The sequence below is a fragment of the Notolepis coatsorum genome (assembly GCF_963971535.1).
Source record: "Notolepis coatsorum genome assembly, contig: SCAFFOLD_1222, whole genome shotgun sequence".
In the NCBI taxonomy this organism is placed as follows: domain Eukaryota; kingdom Metazoa; phylum Chordata; class Actinopteri; order Aulopiformes; family Paralepididae; genus Notolepis; species Notolepis coatsorum.
In genome coordinates, this window is record NW_028169920.1 from 26942 (window position 1) to 45000 (window position 18059).

At 47.1% G+C, this 18059-nt stretch overlaps 1 pseudogene across 1 annotated transcript in view; it reads right to left on the reverse strand.

Annotated features, from left to right (window-relative positions):
• Window positions 1-18059, reverse strand: part of LOC311248652 (phosphatidylinositol 4,5-bisphosphate 3-kinase catalytic subunit alpha isoform-like) — a 57945-nt pseudogene that overhangs the window by 23356 nt on the left and 16530 nt on the right. Inside the window, exons 8-9 of the transcript in view lie at window positions 14379-14488; window positions 9719-9863 (exon numbers count right to left, since the gene is read on the reverse strand). The product of the transcript in view is annotated as a phosphatidylinositol 4,5-bisphosphate 3-kinase catalytic subunit alpha isoform-like (transcript). The remainder of the gene's footprint in view (window positions 1-9718; window positions 9864-14378; window positions 14489-18059) is intronic.

Genomic DNA, 18059 nt, shown 5'->3' on the forward strand with positions numbered 1-18059 from the left:
TTCCCCCCCCGGTTCCCTGGGGACTTTATCACCTCCTATCAGACATGTTGTGCATTAATTGTGTCTTTTGTGTGGTAGGGATACGATGTAACTCTCAGCTTGATTGCTGAGGTTGTGCTAAATCTGCTGGAGAAACTTATTTCCTAAAGGGAAATTGGTTTGGTTGCTGTCATGTGTGCTTGGCAAGGCCTGTGGTCGATACTAATCAAGAATGATGTATTCTCTCATTGTGATGATGATGGGTTGTGTGTGTCATGTGACCTACAACTGGGTTGTACTGGCCACAGAAGCACATGTGTATGTTGGACCGGGGTTCTTAGAGCCCTCTCTATTCTGTGTTTTTCCTTAGTAAAAATCAGATAGCAGGTTAGCTCGTGCGCTGTGTGGAGCTGTGAAACGCTTCATAGAGCTGACTATGACTGTGTCATATTCTCTTTTTGTCGTTACGTCGTATCATGGGTGTGGGGTCGTAAAGGGGTGAACTGGTAACCTTTCCTCTCCCCATTGTTCTGTCGGTCAGGGGTACACCCCCTGTCCTTCAAGGTTCCCGTCACGTGGCGGTTCGGCACGTTACGGGGGGGGGGGGGGGGGGGGGGGGAGGGAGTTCCTGGTCCCACGGCCTGGTATATTGGGCGTGTGCACCGCAGGAATTCCCCCGCCATAGAGTACGTCACCGTGCGCGTCTCTGTTGGTAGGACTTCCGTGTGCTGTTCAGGTCCATGTGATGGATCTGTTTTCAGGGGGGGTGGTCAGGGCTCCTCCTCACCAAGCGCCTACTCAGGCCTTCTGTGAGTTCGGACTCCTTCTTCCATGTGATCCATGTGAGGAAGCCTCCATCAGAGTACAGAGCCTTCCTCCTCAGATTGTCAAAGTGAGTGGACCCTCTAGAAGGGTCCTTTTCTATTGTATGTATATTCGATTCAATTCGTTTATTGAGTGTGTATGGGTTCGGTGCCTCTTCCCCGGAGGCCCTAAAACCAGTTTTTTACATGGCTCAAGGTGCAATATATTCTTTTCAATCTGTACAGCTCGCGTGGGAAGTCTCTCTGGGGATCCCCGTCTCTTTCCTATGGGAGGGTGGTGGGATGTAAAAATGTGAACATTTTTTACCCCGGCTGTGTAGACTGGGATACATACTGTTGATGCTTCCTTCTTTCTATTCCAGAAGTGTTGGAGTTAGGGAGTGTCACACCCCTCTTGTCGTTCCCCTGGGCGCCTTGGGGATTCAATGGGTCTAAATAGCCTGTTCATTGATGGGGGTGTGTCCCGACGCACGTATAGTGCTAGCTCGCTGTAAACAGGCGATTGACTGGCACGCCTTAGTTGCTTGTGGTTGAAACAGCGTTTTTATAAAGCAACTGAGATGGGGGTTTTTCCTCTTCCGGCGACCACATCCCATGACCTGGGTGGGTTGTCGACGGATCCTCGTTCATGTCTGGGGGATGATGACGGGATGGATCTGAACATATGTAGTGGGGTCTCACGCCCTTGGGGTGGGCCACCAGGCGCGGTTCGTCCCGACGTCTGGGTGGCGCCTTCTTTTCATGTTAAGATCAACACGCATATCTGCCCTTCTCCTGGAGTAGGCATGTCGGCGTGGTTAGGGCACGGGACTGGTTCTGGTCACGCTGGTCCAGATCAGTTGAACCCGTTGTCCGCCGGGGATGCAGATCTGCTGTTCTGGTACCCTGAGGGACTTGGGGTTTTTTCAGGGGGAAAAATGCCAGGTCGGTCTGGGTGTCACAGGGTTAAGCGCTATGGAGACCCTGGTTGGGTATGTTTTTACTCAGCACTGTCGTCATGGCTTACAGCCATGCCATTCTGTACGCGCTCGATCTCGTCGGATCTCGGCCGCTGCACAGGTTGGTCCTGGTTAGTACTTGGTTGGGAGACCGCCGGGGAATACCAGGTACGGTGTGCTTAGGGGCTGGTTCTCCATTGTTTTTCGCTCCTCTCTCACGCATGGCGAAGAGGGGCCTGTGGGGGTGGTTTTTTGACCTCCTCTGGTGACCCTGTGCTTCCCGTACCGCCAGGCCCGGTCCGAAGTGATGTTTGCGACCCGTAGGCCTGGGTTAACCCTTTTTGGAAACTGAAACGCTTGTACTGCGGTATAGCCGGTGTATACCCGCAGGTGTGTTTTGGAGTTTTTTCTTGAGGGGTTATAGGAACAACCACCGCATTGGGTAACACCGAGGTGGTTGATTCCCTGGTGTGTTGGAGCAGTGTCAACTCCCGGGTTCACCGGTTGAGGGTGCCCCTGCACGTTCATGACGTCTGCCAATCGTGTCAGCCTTCTCTGCCTCGACCCCTCTGGGTGGGGGTTGTTAAATGGAGGCTTGGTCATGCAACACCGCCAGCTTACGCTCCTTCCGCCGGGGCGGCTGTGTTCAGCTGTCCCCTCTGGCGCCTGTCTCGTCCGCAGTCTCCAGGCTAGGGTTAACAGCCTGTTGCCTGGTTTTTCCCCGGTGCGCTGCCTGCTTCCGTTGGTTAACCTTTTTTGTGTGCTTACGGCCATGCTGACTGCCTATTCTGCAGGGTCAGTGTGCCAGGCGGTGTACTATTGGGGGGACGGGGCCCGCTCGGCTTACTGGCCTGGTTGGTTCCGCCTGGGAATACCAGGTGCAGTAACTGAGGGGCCTTTGTCCGAATACGCTGGCGATGTGGGGGGCGGGGCACTACGTGCCCACCTGGTGGGGTCTTGATGCTGGCATCATGGACTTCTCCGGGCCCCCATTCCAGGGAGTCCAGTCCTTTTGGTGGGTCTGGGTCTTCCTTCGTGCTCCGCTGCTACGGCCTTGCCACGGGGTTGGGTTTGCCCTTGACCCCGTGATTCTGGGGGCAGTAACAAGGTTGTTCCTCCGTTCGTTCCCGGGTGGCATGCGGGTTGTGCGTGTGTGTAGTCGTGGGTCAAGCCACGGTCTGCTCACCCTGTGCGTTGAGTTGCTTGAGTGCCTCTTCGCACGGTCGGGTCCGTCGCCCTCCCGTGACGTCCCTAATAGGGGGGCTACCCTCCATTAGGGGGGGTCGGGGGGGCTCGGCCCTCCCTGTTCTGATGGTTTTGGGGGGCTGTCAGCGGGGTGTATTTGTCAGCCAAGTGGCTCCGCTTGGCCTCCCTTGTGCAGAAGGCGATGCCAAGCTAAGCCACTAACGATACAGAACGTTAGGTTATGACTATAACCAAGTTCTGTTAGTTAGGGGCGATGCTTGGCATCGGACGCCGCTGCAGCCCTTGTCCTCACCTTGTGGTGAAAGCTTGGGAAGGAGGAGAGCAGGTGACCACACACCTGCTTATGAAGGTAAGCTGATGAGGGGTGTGGTCAGACTAATACTGGTATTAGAGGTACATTTGTGGTTTATTCAGTACGCGTGCACGTACGCGAGATAGTGCAGAAGGCGATGCCAAGCATCGCCCCTAACTAACAGAACTTGGTTATAGTCATAACCTAACGATATGTGCCGTAGACGCTGAGCGGCACTAATACTCATAGAACTACGGTTATATTCATAACCTATCGTTAGTTAACCTGTTCAGGCCCTGACAGAGCTGGTTAGTTAACCTGTTCAGACCCTGACAGAGCTGGTTAGTTAACCTGTTCAGACCCTGACAGAGCTGATTAGTTAACCTGTTCAGACCCTGACAGAGCTGGTTAGTTAACCTGTTCAGACCCTGACAGAGCGAGCTGGTTAGTTAACCTGTTCAGACCCTGACAGAGCTGGTTAGTTAACCTGTTCAGACCCTGACAGAGCTAGTTAGTTAACCTATTCAGACCCTGACAGAGCTGGTTAGTTAACCTGTTCAGACCCTGACAGAGCTGGTTAGTTAACCTGTTCAGACCCTGACAGAGCTGGTTAGTTAACCTGTTCAGACCCTGACAGAGCGAGCTGGTTAGTTAACCTGTTCAGACCCTGACAGAGCTGGTTAGTTAACCTGTTCAGACCCTGACAGAGCAAGCTGGTTAGTTAACCTGTTCAGACCCTGACAGAGCTGGTTAGTTAACCTGTTCAGACCCTGACAGAGCGAGCTGGTTAGTTAACCTGTTCAGACCCTGACAGAGCTGGTTAGTTAACCTGTTCAGACCCTGACAGAGCTGGTTAGTTAACCTGTTCAGACCCTGACAGAGCGAGCTGGTTAGTTAACCTGTTCAGACCCTGACAGAGCTGGTTAGTTAACCTGTTCAGACCCTGACAGAGCTGGTTAGTTAACCTGTTCAGACCCTGACAGAGCTGGTTAGTTAACCTGTTCAGACCCTGACAGAGCTGGTTAGTTAACATGTTCAGACCCTGACAGAGCTGGTTAGTTAACCTGTTCAGACCCTGACAGAGCTGGTTAGTTAACCTGTTCAGACCCTGACAGAGCTGGTTAACTAAACCCTCCTATGTCTCTAAACTAAACCCCCTGTCTCTAAACTAAACCCTCTGTCTCTAAACTAAACCCTCTGTCTCTAAACTAAACCCTCCTCTGTCTCTAAACTAAACCCTCCTCTGTCTCTAAACTAAACCCTCCTCTGTCTCTAAACTAAACCCCCCTGTTTCTAAACTAAACCCTCTGTCTCTAAACTAAACCCTCCTCTGTCTCTAAACTAAACCCTCCTCTGTCTCTAACCTAAACCCTCCTGTCTCTAAACTAAATCCTCTGTCTCTAAACTAAACCCTCTGTCTCTAAACTAAACCCTCTGTCTCTAAACTAAACCCTCCTCTGTCTCTAAACTAAACCCTCCTCTGTCTCTAAACTAAACCCTCCTCTGTCTCTAAACTAAATCCTCTGTCTCTAAACTAAACCCTCCTGTCTCTAAACTAAACCCTCCTCTGTCTCTAAACTAAACCCTCCTCTGTCTCTAAACTAAACCCTCCTCTGTCTCTAAACTAAACCCTCTGTCTCTAAACTAAACCCTCTGTCTCTAAACTAAACCCTCCTCTGTCTCTAAACTAAACCCTCCGTCTCTAAACTAAACCCTCCTCTGTCTCTAAACTAAACCCTCCTCTGTCTCTAAACTAAACCCTCTGTCTCTAAACTAAACCCTCTGTCTCTAAACTAAACCCTCCTCTGTCTCTAAACTAAACCCTCCTCTGTCTCTAAACTAAACCCTCTGTCTCTAAACTAAACCCTCCTCTGTCTCTAAACTAAACCCTCTGTCTCTAAACTAAACCCTCCTGTCTCTAAACTAAACCCTCTGTCTCTAAACTAAACCCTCTGTCTCTAAACTAAACCCTCTGTCTCTAAACTAAACCCTCCTCTGTCTCTAAACTAAACCCTCTGTCTCTAAACTAAACCATCTGTCTCTAAACTAAACCCTCCTCTGTCTCTAAACTAAACCCTCTTGTCTCTAAACTAAACCCTCCTCTGTCTCTAAACTAAACCCTCTGTCTCTAAACTAAACCCTCCTCTGTCTCTAAACTAAACCCTCCTCTGTCTCTAAACTAAACCCTCCTCTGTCTCTAAACTAAACCCTCCTCTGTCTCTAAACTAAACCCTCTGTCTCTAAACTAAACCCTCTGTCTCTAAACTAAACCCTCCTCTGTCTCTAAACTAAACCCTCCGTCTCTAAACTAAACCCTCCTCTGTCTCTAAACTAAACCCTCCTCTGTCTCTAAACTAAACCCTCTGTCTCTAAACTAAACCCTCCTCTGTCTCTAAACTAAACCCTCCTCTGTCTCTAAACTAAACCCTCTGTCTCTAAACTAAACCCTCCTCTGTCTCTAAACTAAACCCTCTGTCTCTAAACTAAACCCTCCTGTCTCTAAACTAAACCCTCTGTCTCTAAACTAAACCCTCTGTCTCTAAACTAAACCCTCCTCTGTCTCTAAACTAAACCCTCTGTCTCTAAACTAAACCATCTGTCTCTAAACTAAACCCTCCTCTGTCTCTAAACTAAACCCTCTTGTCTCTAAACTAAACCCTCCTCTGTCTCTAAACTAAACCATCTGTCTCTAAACTAAACCCTCCTCTGTCTCTAAACTAAACCCTCCTCTGTCTCTAAACTAAACCCTCCTCTGTCTCTAAACTAAACCCTCCTGTCTCTAAACTAAACCCTCCTCTGTCTCTAAACTAAACCCTCCTCTGTCTCTAAACTAAACCCTCCTCTGTCTCAAAACTAAACCCTCCTCTGTCTCTAAACTAAACCCTCCTCTGTCTCTAAACTAAACCCTCTGTCTCTAAACTAAACCCTCTGTCTCTAAACTAAACCCTCCTCTGTCTCTAAACTAAACCCTCTGTCTCTAAACTAAACCCTCTGTCTCTAAACTAAACCCTCTGTCTCTAAACTAAACCCTCCTCTGTCTCTAAACTAAACCCTCTGTCTCTAAACCCTCTGTCTCTAAACTAAACCCTCCTCTGTCTCTAAACTAAACCCTCCTCTGTCTCTAAAATAAACCCTGTCTCTAAACTAAACCCTCCTCTGTCTCTAAACTAAACCATCTGTCTCTAAACTAAACCCTCCTCTGTCTCTAAACTAAACCCTCCTCTGTCTCTAAACTAAACCCTCTGTCTCTAAACTAAACCCTCTGTCTCTAAACTAAACCCTCTGTCTCTAAAATAAACCCTCCTCTGTCTCTAAACTAAACCCTCTGTCTCTAAACTAAACCCTCCTCGGTCTCTAAACTAAACCCTCTGTCTCTAAACTAAACCCTCCTCTGTCTCTAAACTCTCCTGTCTCTAAACTCTCCTCTGTCTCTAAACTAAACCCTCCTCTGTCTCTAAACTAAACCCTCTGTCTCTAAACTAAACCCTCCTCTGTCTCTAAACTAAACCCTCTGTCTCTAAACTAAACCCTCCTCTGTCTCTAAACTCTCCTCTGTCTCTAAACTCTCCTCTGTCTCTAAACTAAACCCTCCTCTGTCTCTAAACTAAACCCTCCTCTGTCTCTAAACTAAACCCTCTGTCTCTAAACTAAACCCTCCTCTGTCTCTAAACTAAACCCTCCTCTGTCTCTAAACTAAACCCTCCTCTGTCTCTAAACTAAACCCTCCTCTGTCTCTAAACTAAACCCTCTGTCTCTAAACTAAACCCTCCTCTGTCTCTAAACTAAACCCTCCTCTGTCTCTAAACTAAACCCCATGTCTCTAAACTAAACCCTCTGTCTCTAAACTAAACCCTCCTCTGTATCTAAACTAAACCCTCCTCTGTCTCTAAACTAAATCCTCTGTCTCTAAACTAAACCCTCCTCTGTCTCTAAACTAAACCCTCCTCTGTCTCTAAACTAAACCCTCTGTCTCTAAACTAAACCCTCCTCTGTCTCTAAACTAAACCCTCCTCTGTCTCTAAACTAAACCCTCCTCTGTCTCTAAACTAAACCCTCCTCTGTCTCTAAACTAAACCCTCTGTCTCTAAACTAAACCCTCCTCTGTCTCTAAACTAAACCCTCCTCTGTCTCTAAACTAAACCCCCTGTCTCTAAACTAAACCCTCTGTCTCTAAACTAAACCCTCCTCTGTATCTAAACTAAACCCTCCTCTGTCTCTAAACTAAATCCTCTGTCTCTAAACTAAACCCTCCTCTGTCTCTAAACTAAACCCTCCTCTGTCTCTAAACTAAACCCTGTCTCTAAACTAAACCCTCCTCTGTCTCTAAACTAAACCCTCCTCTGTCTCTAAACTAAACCCTCTGTCTCTAAACTAAACCCTCTGTCTCTAAACTAAACCCTCCTCTGTCTCTAAACTAAACCCTCTGTCTCTAAACTAAACCCTCTGTCTCTAAACTAAACCCTCATCTGTCTCTAAACTAAACCCTCCTCGGTCTCTAAACTAAACCCTCTGTCTCTAAACTAAACCCTCCTCTGTCTCTAAACTCTCCTCTGTCTCTAAACTCTCCTCTGTCTCTAAACTAAACCCTCCTCTGTCTCTAAACTAAACCCTCTGTCTCTAAACTAAACCCTCCTCTGTCTCTAAACTAAACCCTCTGTCTCTAAACTAAACCCTCCTCTGTCTCTAAACTCTCCTCTGTCTCTAAACTCTCCTCTGTCTCTAAACTAAACCCTCCTCTGTCTCTAAACTAAACCCTCCTCTGTCTCTAAACTAAACCCTCTGTCTCTAAACTAAACCCTCCTCTGTCTCTAAACTAAACCCTCCTCTGTCTCTAAACTAAACCCTCCTCTGTCTCTAAACTAAACCCTCCTCTGTCTCTAAACTAAACCCTCCTCTGTCTCTAAACTAAACCCCCTGTCTCTAAACTAAACCCTCTGTCTCTAAACTAAACCCTCCTCTGTATCTAAACTAAACCCTCCTCTGTCTCTAAACTAAACCCTCTGTCGCTAAACTAAACCCTCCTCTGTCTCTAAACTAAACCCTCCTCTGTCTCTAAACTAAACCCTCTGTCTCTAAACTAAACCCTCTGTCTCTAAACTAAACCATCTGTCTCTAAACTAAACCCTCCTCTGTCTCTAAACTAAACCCTCTGTCTCTAAACTAAACCCTCTGTCTCTAAACTAACCCCTCTGTCTCTAAACTAAACCCTCCTCTGTCTCTAAACTAAACCCTCCTCTGTCTCTAAACTAAACCCTCCTCTGTCTCTAAACTAAACCCTCTGTCTCTAAACTAAACCCTCTGTCTCTAAACTAAACCCTCCTCTGTCTCTAAACTAAACCCTCCTCTGTCTCTAAACTAAACCCTCCTCTGTCTCTAAACTAAACCCTCTGTCTCTAAACTAAACCCTCCTCTGTCTCTAAACTAAACCCTCTGTCTCTAAACTAAACCCTCCTCTGTCTCTAAACTAAACCCTCCTCTGTCTCTAAACTAAACCCTCCTGTCTCTAAACTAAACCCTCCTCTGTCTCTAAACTAAACCCTCCTCTGTCTCTAAACTAAACCCTCTGTCTCTAAACTAAACCCTCTGTCTCTAAACTAAACCCTCCTCTGTCTCTAAACTAAACCCTCTGTCTCTAAACTAAACCCTCCTCTGTCTCTAAACTAAACCCTCCTCTGTCTCTAAACTAAACCCTCTGTCTCTAAACTAAACCCTCCTCTGTCTCTAAACTAAACCCTCTGTCTCTAAACTAAACCCTCCTCTGTCTCTAAACTAAACCCTCTGTCTCTAAACTAAACCCTCTGTCTCTAAACTAAACCCTCCTCTGTCTCTAAACTAAACCCTCTGTCTCTAAACTAAACCCTCTGTCTCTAAACTAAACCCTCCTGTCTCTAAACTAAACCCTCCTCTGTCTCTAAACTAAACCCTCTGTCTCTAAACTAAACCCTACTCTGTCTCCTCCTGATAGAAACACTAACCTGGGTCAGTCCTGATAGAAACTCTAACCTGGGTCAGTCCTGATAGAAACTCTAACCTGGGTCAGTCCTGATAGAAACACTAACCTGGGTCAGTCCTGATAGAAACACTAACCTGGGTCAGTCCTGATAGAAACACTAGCCTGGGTCAGTCCTGATAGAAACACTAACCTGGGTCAGTCCTGATAGAAACACTAGCCTGGGTCAGTCCTGATAGAAACTCTAACCTGGGTCAGTCCTGATAGAAACACTAACCTGGGTCAGTCCTGATAGAAACTCTAACCTGGGTCAGTCCTGATAGAAACACTAGCCTGGGTCAGTCCTGATAGAAACTCTAACCTGGGTCAGTCCTGATAGAAACACTAACCTGGGTCAGTCCTGATAGAAACACTAACCTGGGTCAGTCCTGATAGAAACACTAACCTGGGTCAGTCCTGATAGAAACACTAACCTGGGTCAGTCCTGATAGAAACACTAACCTGGGTCAGTCCTGATAGAAACACTAACCTTGTCTATATCTCGGATGTTCACGTTGACGTAAGTGGCACAGAGCAGTCGGACTCTCAGCAGGGTGTTGAAGGCCCAGAGCGAACGGGGGGGCGAGCCCGGGTCTGCTCCCCCAGGACACGGAGAGGGCTGGGGGGTCCGGCGGCTGCAAATACAACATATTATTAATCATATTGAAGGAAACCAATGATCATAACATGGAGGTAAAATACATATCTATATTAGATATTGGTTTAAACATGTTATAGTCTATCAGACGAGTTAAGAGACAGACAGGCAGCGTGGTTGATAGGAGCTGTGAGTTCTTCCGGTTTGACTCAGACAAGCGTAGACAAGCGTTGACAGCGAGACAGCAGAGAGGCTGGAGGGTGGGGGAGGGAGGCCACAAGGAGATAGCTAGCTCCGGCTAACAGGACAGGCTTCGGCTAGGGAGCTAGGCCGCAACCATCAAGAGAGAGATAGAATTATTAATCTAGTTTCTTCACCTTTCAAAGACGTTCAATTTGTTTAGTTTTGTACGAGACCATTTGTTTATGAAAATAAACCTCACTTCAACTTCAACTTCAAATTACTTTATTTTACTTTCTGAACTTCATTTGTGCAGTGGTTAAAATACAAACATACAGTCACAATACATAGACACTCACCACTATTAAAAAAAAACACCAGCTTCGTTAAAACTACAGTAAAAAGACCACTATATAAAAAAAAAAACTACATTAAAACTACAGTACTTAAAGCATGATATATTAAAATCCATGTGGAGCAGTTCTATGTGTATATAAATAATAAATAATAGCAGTACAGGTGATATGTGTCCATCAGGTGGAAGTGGAGTCTATTTTTTAAGTAGTCCAAAGCAGTGGCGAATCCTCCTGGAAGCCAAGGGAAGCCAGGCTTCCCCATTAAAATATGAACAGTAAAACATTAAAATTAAAAAATGTAATTCAAATAAAAAATTCAAATAAAAATAAAAATAATATATATTTTTTTATATATAGTTTACAATAATAATAAAAAATCATTATTTTTCATCTCTGTGTTATAATTATTTTTTTTTAATTGTCTCCCTCTTCTCCTTCTCACTCTCTCTAACACTGTCAGACTCACTGAGGCAGGCTGGTAGTCACTGCAGCTCAGCCAGAATAGAGGGAACCAGAGGGAGGGAGGGGGGAGGTGTCTTTTTCAAGCGTCCACCACATGATTCATGGTTGTGGAGTCCACAACCAATTATTAGCCAATAAGATTCGAGCTTAATAAAGGGGTTCCCACACCTTAACACGGGTCCGTCTGATAGCAGGGTACTCTAGCGTCTTCAAATTTGCCGCTCTGGTGGAGGCGGGCCAGTCCAGAACGTTTCCACCTGACGTGACAACGTCTGAACGTCATCCCCTCACGGGATTGATTGATTGATTGATTGAAACGTTTATTAACAGAGCGGGCACGTTCGAATCCTCTATTAGTGTATCAAACATTTAGCACTTTATTAGCAACTTATTTTTCGCCGGCGGGACATTTACTGAGGACCAGCACAGCACACCACTGTGGATATTATGATTTAACAAATCTATCTGTCCAGGAAGAGCGAGGAGGACCACATTATTGGCCAGGTAAGCAGCCTAAGCAGTTTCTAGCTTGGATGCTAACTACTAACGTTATCAGGCTAGCTTGGTTGTAGCTGTTTGTGTTATAACGAGACAGCAAATTAATTAATGAATGAAAACTTTATTTAACAGATTGCAGAATGGGTACAATACAGTACGGCTCAATACACACAATTGTTAAGGGGATGCAGACCAGAGAAAGACTTTCGTCTTGTTTACATCAGGGTCCCCCATTTTCAATTCATATTGACATTTATGACATACTCAACATACATGACATTTATGGCATAGGGACATATAGGTATTTAGTACTGATACATTTGTGACATATGCAGTATCCAAATATACAGTACTGTTACTCATAGATCCTGACAGAGTATATGGGGAGGGGGACTGTACATTAGGAGGGGGTGGGTGGGTGGGAGAGAAATATACATCCGGTGGTGAGGAGACTGTACATTTGGGGCCAGGGGCTCAAATACGCAGTCACTTATTCCTCCATAGTAGCCAGGTTAATTTGGACATATGTACCTGTGATGTTTGTTTGGTTTATTTAATTCTTTTTGAGGTGTGCTGTCCTATAAATGCCAAGTAATAGTTGTTTCATGGACCAAGACCACAACAGTCTCCTCTCCTATAGCGTCAAATGTTTTATTTGCTGACAAAGCACAATACCTGTTGGTTTTTAGTTCACTCATTGTTCAGGGAAACACATTGTTAATGACATTGACGGATTGTGAATTTTGTGATTGACTCAAATTATATTTATTTGGAGGTGTATTCACTTTATTTGAAGAGTCAAAACTGTTCTCTTGGCTTTGTTTTGTTGATAGTAGTAACGCCGCCGAGCCATACTGTACATGGTGACTGCTTGGTTTGACTGGCCGCTGAGCCATACTGTACATGGTGACTGCTTGGTTTGACTGGCCGCCGAGCCATACTGTACATGGTGACTGCTTGGTTTGACTGGCCGCCGAGCCATACTGTACATGTTGACTGCTTGGTTTGACTGGCCGCCGAGCCATACTGTACATGGTGACTGCTTGGTTTGACTGGCCGCCGAGCCATACTGTACATGTTGACTGCTTGGTTTGACTGGCAGTGGCCGCCAAGCCATACTGTACATGTTGACTGCTTGGTTTGACTGGCCGCCGAGCCATACTGTACATGGTGACTGCTTGGTTTGACTGGCCGCCAAGCCATACTGTACATGGTGACTGCTTGGTTTGACTGGCCGCCGAGCCATACTGTACATGTTGACTGCTTGGTTTGACTGGCCGCCGAGCCATACTGTACATGTTGACTGCTTGGTTTGACTGGCCGCCGAGCCATACTGTACATGTTGACTGCTTGGTTTGACTGGCCGCCGAGCCATACTGTACATGTTGACTGCTTGGTTTGACTGGCCGCCGAGCCATACTGTACATGTTGACTGCTTGTTTGACTGGCCGCCGAGCCATACTGTACATGTTGACTGCTTGGTTTGACTGGCCGCCGAGCCATACTGTACATGGTGACTGCTTGGTTTGACTGGCCGCAGAGCCATACTGTACATGGTGACTGCTTGGTTTGACTGGCCGCCGAGCCATACTGTACATGGTGACTGCTTGGTTTGACTGGCCGCAGAGCCATACTGTACATGGTGACTGCTTGGTTTGACTGGCCGCAGAGCCATACTGTACATGGTGACTGCTTGGTTTGACTGGCCGCAGAGCCATACTGTACATGTTGACTGCTTGGTTTGACTGGCCACAGAGCCATACTGTACATGTTGACTGCTTGGTTTGGCAGTCCGGCCTCCACCAGACCTAGGCGTTCAGCAGTCTGATGGAGGTTGGCACGGAGCCTAAGCCCTTTTATTCAGTGTTGAAGCTCTGTGTCGACGGCCTGAGGGCATTAGTTTGTAATGGGTGTGAAGGGTGTGTGTGTTGCATAACATAACCATCAAGGAAAGAGATCACGTTTCCAGTGTAATTCTTCTGTTTACGGATACATCGACAGGGTGATACAGTGTGTGACAGCCAGTAAGATTGCCATCAACCAACAAATAACAAACACAATGCAGACTTCACGGAACGCCAGATGACGGGTTGATAAGGCTGGAAACACCCTAATCCTACAATAGATATACTATATATACAGTATGTAGGAGGAGTTGGGGGAGGAGCCTGTAGTTAGGGGAGGAGTCTATATAGTTAGGGGAGGAGTCTATAGAGGAGTTAGGGGAGGAGTCTATAGATGAGTTATGGGAGGAGCATATAGAGGAGTTAGGGGAGGAGTCTATAGATTAGTTAGGGGAGGAACATATAGAGGAGTTAGGGGAGGGGCATTTCATTAGGGGAGGAGCCTGTAGTTAGGGGAGGATACTGTAGTTAGGGGAGGGGCCTGTTGTTAGGGGAGGATACTGTAGTTAGGGGAGGAGACTGTAATTAGGGGAGGAGCCTGTAGTTAGGGGAGGAGCCTGCATTTAGGGGATGATACTGTAGTTAGGGGAGGAGCCTGTAGTTAGGGGAGGAGCCTGTAGTTAGGGGTGAGACTGTAGTTAGGGGAGGGGCCTGTAGTTAGGGGAGGAGCCTGTAGTTTGGGAGGCATCTGTAGTTAGGGGAGGATCCTGTAGTTAGGGGAGGAGCCTGTAGTTAGTGGAGGAGCTAGGGGAGGAGCCTGTAGTTAGGGGAGGAGCTCTGATTGACAGCTCTGTTTGACAGCCTGGTTTGACAGCCTGATTTGACAGCCTGGTTTGACAGCTCTGATTGACAGCTCTGATTGACAGCCTGGTTTGACCGCTCTGATTGACAGCTCTGATTGACAGCCTGGTTTGACAGCTGATTGACAGCCTGGTTTGACAGCCTGGTTTGACAGCCTGGTTTGACAGGGCAAGTTCCTACAGGGACATTATTGGTTGAGTCCTGCCACCAAATCACCTCCTGTACAAAACACTACTAGGTGTCGACACAGGGGTCTATTCTGGGGCTGGCCTGTAGGAAGGGTCAGGGGTCAAGGCTGGCCTGTAGGAAGGGTCAAGGGTCAGGGGTCAAGGGTCAGGGGTCAAGGCTGACCTGTAGGAAGGCGTGACGAAGCCAGATGCAGGAAGCTGAGAGTAGAGAGAATCTTTGGAGACCAGCATGAGATGAGGAAGTCTTCCCACTGTGATACAGGACCTGATGTACTGGATACACAGAGTTTCAAGTTTCTTTAATAGTTGTCATACAGAAGTACAGAATACTTTTATACAAAATGCTTCTTTCTGTTACGCTCCAGAGACTGTGCTAGACAAAAGATAAGTATGAAATAAAATAAAATAGTATAGCATGTAAAAATAGAAGTAAAAATAGAAGTCACGTACGTGTTCAGTATATACATATGTACAATGTTCGATGCAGAATAGAGTAACTGAGTTACCATACAATATTCAATATACTATGCAATCTACTAATATACAATCCTATATAGTGCAAAGCAGAAATGGGATGAGGTACAATTTAGGTACAATTTACAGTAAGGTGTACTGAGGTATGGGTTGTAGTGCAAATCCTTTACCAATAAATATAAAGTGTGTTTAGGTGTTCTAAAGTGTGGAGAGTGGGTGCTGCAGTGTGTTGTTTGTTTAAAGTGAGTGTGTGCGTATGGATGTGTGTGTTGTGAGTGCATTTGATGGTTGTTGCATAGTGTTATTGTTCGTTGAGCAACCTGATGGCCTGGGGAGAGAAGCTTTTTCTGAGTCTTTCTGTGCTTGCCATGAGACTCCGGTATCGCTTGCCTGACCGCAGCAGTTTAAAGAGGCAGTTGTTTGGGTGGCTGGAGTCCTTAATAATTCTCTTAGCCTTACCCCTGCACCGCTTGTTGTAAATGTTCTGGAGAGTGGGAAGCCCCCCTCCAATTGTGCGTTCAGCTGAACGTGCCACTCTCTGTAGTCTGCTTCGGTCTAGTGCGGTGCTATTCCCAAACCAGGAGGTGATATTGCCAGTCAGGATGCTCTCTATTGTACATGAGTAGAAGTTCTTAAGGATCTTCTGACTTGGAACTTCCTTAGGCGCCTGAGGAAGTAGAGGCGTTGTCGTGCCTTCTTCACAACACTGTCAATGTGTGTGGTCCATGTCAAGTCCTCGGATATGTGGGCTCCGAGGTACTTAAAACTGTTCACTCTCTCAACCGGTGCCCCGTCGATGCTGAGGGGGCTGTAGTCCCTGACCCCCGACCTCCTAAAGTCCACAATCATCTCCTTTGTTTTGCTGATGTTCAGGGAGAGGCTGTTCTCCTGGCACCATCCCGCCAGGACCTTGACCTCTTCCAGGTAGGCCCTCTCGTCGTTTGCAGAGATCAGGCCCACCACTACTGTGTCGTCAGCAAATTTGATGATTGTGTTGTTGTTCCGCTGAGCCACACAGTCATGTGTGTACAGGGAGTAGAGGAGGGGACTCAGAACACAGCCCTGGGGGGCCCCTATGTTGAGGGTGATGGATGAGGAGGTGCAGTTGCCTGCTCTCACCACCTGGGGTCTGGCCGTCAGGAAGTCTAAGACCCACTGGCAGAGGTCATAGTTCAAGCCCAGGTCCCTGAGCTTGGCTATGAGTTTGGAGGGGACTATGGTATTGAATGCTGAGCTGTAGTCGATGAATAGCATTCTCACATAGTTCCCCTGCCTCTTGTCCAGGTGTGATGCTGCTGTGTGCAGCACATGGGCTATGGCGTCCTCTGTGGACCTGTTGGGGCGGTATGCAAATTGCAGGGGGTCCAGGTTGATGGGGAGGGAGGAGCAGATGTAGCCCTTTACTAGCTTCTCAAAGCACTTCATGGCTATGGAGGTGAGAGCTACAGGGCGGTAGTTGTTGAGGCAAGCAGGCTTGGATTTTTTAGGTACAGGGATGATAGTGGACTTCTTCAGGCAGGTGGGGATGACAGCCTGTTCTAAGGACAGGTTAAATATGTCAGTGAATACCGGGGCCAGTTGGTCGGCACAGACTTTTAGGACGCGGCCGGGGATGCCGTCCGGTCCTGCTGCCTTCCTGATATTCACTTTTTTAAAGGTCCTCCTCACCTCATGCTCTGTTACCCTGATCACTGAGTCTCCATCAGCAGACCCCCCCCCCCATTGCCGTGGCTTGTAGGCTGGTGTTGTTATTCCCAGCCTCAAACCTCGCATAGAAGGTATTGAGATCATTTGCATAGGAGATGTCACTGTTCAGTTTGAGGGAGGTGCCTTTGTAATCTGTCATTGTTTTGAGGCCCTGCCACATAGCTCTGGAGTCAGCCTGTTCAAACTGAAGTTCAATTTTATTCCTGTAGCGCCGTTTTGCTTCTATTACTGTCCTCCTTACGTTGTATCTCGCCACCTTGTGGTCATTCATGTTGCCTGCCACGAGCCCGGCGTTGTATGCTGTGGTGCGCGCTTTCAGAGCTTCACGGACGGATTTGTCTACCCAAGGTTTTTGATTTGGGTAAACTCTTATTGTGGTAGTGGGGATTGTTTCTTCCACCAAAGTACGAACAAAGTCCAGCACTGTCTCCATGTAGTCATTAATGTTATCTGTGTTGTCACGGAACACACTCCAGTCTGTGCACTCAAGCGCAGCCTGTAGCGTCTCCTCTGACTCCACAGACCATTTCTGCACCTCTCGCGAGACTACCGGGGCGCGCTTGAGATTTTGTTTATACTTTGGAGAAAGCAAGATGGCCGCATGATCAGACTTGCCGAAGCCACTAGCAGAATGAGCCTTGTATCCACACTTGAATTGCGAGTAACAGTGGTCTAAAATGTTACCGCCTCTGGTGTTACAAGTCACATGCTGATACTGCAATACATGCAATACTTTCCTCAGATTGGCGCTATTGAAATCGCCCACTACTACAATGGCGGCGTCAACATTAGCTGCCTGGAGTTTATTTACCTCGTCATGGAGTTTCGAGAGCGCGTCACCTGTGTTAGCTTGTGGTGGAATATACACTCCGACCAGGATGATCGACGTTAACTCCCTCGGGGAGAAAGAAGGGCCGACACTTGATGGATATATATTCCAGGTTGGGGGAGCAGTGGTTCGAAAGTTCCTTCACGTTGCCTGGATCGCTCCAATTGTTGTTCAACATGAAGGCTATTCCACCTCCCCGCTGCTTGCCGGATTCTGCTGTACGATCCTTGCGGTGGATGAAGAAGTGTTCGGCCGGTTGGATAGCGTGGTCTGGAACGTCCGGCGTCAGCCACGTCTCGATGAAGCAGAGAACATTACAATCTCTAACGTCTCTTTGGAATTGAATCCTTGCTCTGATGTCGTATAGTTTATTGTCTATTGATTGTACATTGGCTAGCAATAAACTGGGTAGTGGCGTTCGGTGTCGCCTGGTTCTCAATCTGTTACGGACACCCGCTCTCCGTCCTCGTCGCCTGGATCCTTTGTTCCGTGGGTCGAGGTCTGGTCCTGATGTTCTCAAGATCTCAACAGGCCATTGTTGTGGTTCAGAGAGCTGATCCAGAGAGTAATCCAGTTGGTAAATTTCCCGTAATCCAATGTCTATGAGTGACTGACGGTCATACACATTAATGCACCTACAGTTGGTACAAACAAAATTCTTAAAACTATAAATATGAACAAAAGTAAGCACAGTCTCGACGGAGCGCACAGAGAGGCAGCCGGTCGTTGCGGCGCCATCTTTAGAGACAGAACCACTGTGATACAGGACCTGATGTACTGGATACACAGAGACAGAAAGAGACGGAGTACTGTTATTCATGACCCGATAAACTG